A 3886-nucleotide genomic window follows, 5' to 3' on the forward strand; every position below is an offset into this window, starting at 1 on the left:
CTGGGCTCCTCCCCCTAATTTATCAGAGTGGCTGGAGGAAAGGGCTTTCTGGAGCAGAAGGGTTGGAAGATGCCTGGTTAAATAAATCACGTCGAGCGAATTCCTTCATAGCCAGACTTCTCAGGGCTTTTAATCTGCGAACATCCTGTGACTCTCCGAGAGCATGATGGTCAGCAGCGTTGGCACCTTCTCCAAGCAACAACCATCAGCACGCCTGTGAACACCAGCTATCTAAGCTCAGCAGCCCAGGCAAAGCTAGTCTCCCGATACCATAATTTTTCAAACAAAACTGTAAAAAAAAAAATGAAATGATATCTCCAAGAGTGAAAATGAAAACAAGTGTAATTAACGATGCTCATTGACAAGAAGGCAACAGGATCCGCTTTATCTTGGAGGCAGCTTCCAGTCTCTGAGCAAGCTCTGTGCATTCTCTGGGCGGCCCCCACTCTCCCCCAAGGGGGCCGGAGGGCAGGAGCTGTCGTCCTTCTCTGCTGAGGTCGTTGACATCCTGCAGCTGTGCGGTGGGGGCCTGCTCAGGAGTCGGCATCTGAACATTACCCAGCAGAGTCCGTCAGTTTTCCTTTGCTGTGTAAAGTCACCAAAAGCTGCTGGAAAGAAAGTGAAAATGTAGTCACTCAGTCGTGTCCAACTCTGCAACCTCATGGACTGTAGCCCACCAGGCTCCTCTGTCCATGGGATTCTCCAGGTGAGAATACCAGAGTGGGTTGCCATTTCCTATTCCAGGGGATCTTCCCGACCCAGGGATTGAACCTGGATCTCCTGCATTGCAGGCAGATTCTTTACTGTCTTAGCTCATAATTTTGCAGGTCAGAGGGCCATTCTCTGCTCAGGGTCCCACCTGGGGAAACTGGGCTGTTGGCTAGGCTTCCTTCCTCTCCAGAGACTCAGGGAAGATTATGATTCCAAGTTATGCAGGCTGTTGGTGGAATTCGTTTCCTTACGGCTGTAGGACTGAGGACTCTGGGTCCCAGAAGCCATCCATATTCCCTGCCATCTGAAATGCCCTTCCATCTTCAAAGCCAGCAGCAGAGGGACCCCCTCGTGTGAGTCCCCCTGATGCTTCCAATCTCTTTCTTCAGGAAGAACCTTATCCCTTGTATGGGCTCACCTGATTAGGTCATTCTCACCCTGGATAATCTCCAGATCTTGAAGTCAATTTATTTTGACCTGAATCTCATCAACAAGATCCAATCACAGCAGTACCTAGGTTACTGTTCGAGTAACTGGGAGCCTATATGTGTCCACCACAGGGTTGGGGAGCTGTGGTGGGAACCTGGGGCTGTTTCAGAGCTACCTCCATGCTCATTGGCTTTTATTGGGGGTACCAAGACTTTGGGCTTCCCAGGTGGCTCAGTGGTAAAGAATCTACCTGCTGGTGCAGGAGACGGCGAAGACATGGGCTTGCTCCCTGGGTCAGGAAGATCCCTGGAGAAAGAAATGGCAACCTACTCTAGTGTTCTTGCCTGGGAAATCCCATGGACAGAGAAGCCCTCGGCTACAGTCTCTGGGGTCACAAAGAGCCAGACACAACTGAGCATGCACACACCTGGATTGCACTGGCTTTAGACACTTTCTGTGCTGCTGAGATGTCCCGTGTGTGACCGGGAAGATAAAAATGAGTCAGGAGAGACTTGGGTGCCTGTGTGTGTGCTGAGCTGTGCCCTACTCTATGTGACCCCAAGGATTGTATCCCACCAGGCTCCTCTGTCCATGGGATTCTCCAGGCAAGAATACTAGAGGTAGTTGTCATGCCCTCCTCTAGGGGATCTTCCCAACCCAGGGATCGAGTCCACGGCCCCAGCACTGGCAGAAAGATTCTTTACCACTGAGCCACATGGAAAGCCTTTGCTCTTGGCTAGGGGTAGTAGAATGCACAGGAAACCCAGAGAGCCGCCCAAGAGGCTGATGCTGACAACCTGGCAGGGTTCTGCCCGTGTCTGGCAAGGTCGCGTTCCCCACAGCTGTTTGGCCCTGTTGTTCTGGGGATGGAAAGAATCTGTGTGGGGGCCCCGAGGTTGCCTTTTCTCTGAACGCTTTAATCACAGTCTATTTTAAGCTTCACTGTTATTTGTGGCTGATGAACATGCTTAATATATTGAGGCTGATGAAATAATTACCAGCCATGGCACTGATGTCCTTTACGCGGTGCTGATGCAATTCACGTTTTGTCTGCCCTCAGTGACGCTTGGAAAGAAAGCACCCACCCCAATCCCCCAACCAGAGACTTGCTAACCTGAGAAGCATCCCATGCTCCAACCTGCTTTTCTCCCCAGGCTATAACCTGATCTCCTCTTTTGAGTTCTGGACCTCAAGTTTGTGAAAGTCACTTGGTAAAGTTTTCACAAAATCTAGCGAGTGAAAGCTTTTAGTCAAACCAGGCTCCATGGGGTTGGTGATCGGCTGGAAGGAGCTCCCCACTTTCAGCCAGGGTAGTGGGGAGAGTGCTGACCCCCGAGGATGCTACAGCACTGTCCCTGCTCCCTTCGCCTTCACACCAAGCTCCTCTCTTCAGGAACCGTCAGCTTCCTCGTCAGCTGGAGGAAGCTGCCGTTTCCCACCTCAGCATGAGACAAGCTGGGCTCCTGTGGGGCAGATGAGACAAGCCCAGCTTCATGGTGTCCTCTGCTCCAGGGCTCCCCATCCTGGCCAGCCCCTCCGCTCTGATGTCATTGGTACGACGAGACTGGAGACTGGGGTCGGGCTCTTCCGCTCAAGCAGGACTCACTAATGTCATGGAGCTGCCTGGTTTTAATTTTCCACCACCTCCCAACTGTCTGTTTAGGAGTGTTGAAAGCCAAGCTCATTCATTCTTTACGCCATTTACTGGTGACCGAAGCTGTTTCACAATCATCTTATGAGGAGGAGAAAGGAATACAGACAGGGAAGAACTGCAGGGTGATGAGAAAGAGGGATTCTAAGCCTGGAAGAGAAATGAAAGATAATAAAAGTGGAATTGAAAACATCAGCCTATACAATCGCCCTGGTGCTGGGCTTGCTTAATGGGGGAATCTAAATTTATCTCGTTGCTGAGAGTCCACCGTGAGAAATACAGTTTAGGGAAACCTGGGGGGCATTCCAGGATTTCTCAACAACTTCATCTAGCAGTTTGAAACATGGGAAGCAGAGTGTGGGGGTGGTTTAAGGGGCTTCAGCCATCCCCTTGCTGCTAAAGAAATGTTCCAGCCGCGGGACAGGCTGTTGGAGTCTGTGCTGAGTGGCCTGTAGGACTTGCCCAGTCTTCGCTGACCGAGAAAGCAGAAGTGTTCCTGGACCACCTGTGATGCGGTGTCTTGTTCCGTCCACAGACTTCTTATTCCAGAGGAGAGGGTACTGGCTCAGCAGTCAGTCACCGCTGGCTCTTCCCTGCTTGTTTACTCTTCAGCTGCCCATGTGGGTATCCCGGGGGCATCTCATCCAGGCAGCCCGAGCACAGCTGGAACCTTGCCCTCTCGGCCGGCAGCTCCCCTCGCCGCAGACCTCACCCCAGGAGGTGTCCGTGGGTCACTTGTGTCCTCAGGGCCAATGACAGGACGGCCTCTCGGCTCCCCCTCTTTTGTCTCTTCTTCTGACCAGGCTGCTTCTCCTCCCCGCCCCCGAAACCCCAGAATCTCTGCTGTCCTTCTTGCCCTCTGAGACCTGGTGTCCTCACAGGTGTCCACGGAGGAAGCTTGAAACTTAAATAATATCATGTTACGCCCCTGCTCATAGGCCTGCAATGGCTCCCCATGATGCTTGAAAGGAAACTTAAATATTCCGATGGAGGGTGGGCCTGCGTGCTTGGGCGCTTATATCTTCCTACTCCTGCCTGCTGAGAGCACAGGTTCCCTTTCTGTTCACAGGCTGGTGTGGGTCCCATCCCACCTGC

At 52.2% G+C, this 3886-nt stretch overlaps 1 long non-coding RNA gene across 1 annotated transcript; it reads right to left on the bottom strand.

Annotated features, from left to right (window-relative positions):
- Positions 1-318: 318 nt before the first annotated feature.
- LOC129632868 (uncharacterized) lies at positions 319-1119 on the bottom strand. Its single transcript, XR_008704712.1, has 2 exons — positions 860-1119; positions 319-605 (listed from the first exon to the last, which is right to left on the bottom strand). It is a non-coding gene; the product is annotated as an uncharacterized LOC129632868 (long non-coding RNA).
- Positions 1120-3886: the final 2767 nt, after the last annotated feature.

This window comes from Bubalus kerabau, chromosome 18 (genome assembly GCF_029407905.1).
Source record: "Bubalus kerabau isolate K-KA32 ecotype Philippines breed swamp buffalo chromosome 18, PCC_UOA_SB_1v2, whole genome shotgun sequence".
Lineage (NCBI taxonomy): Eukaryota > Metazoa > Chordata > Mammalia > Artiodactyla > Bovidae > Bubalus > Bubalus kerabau.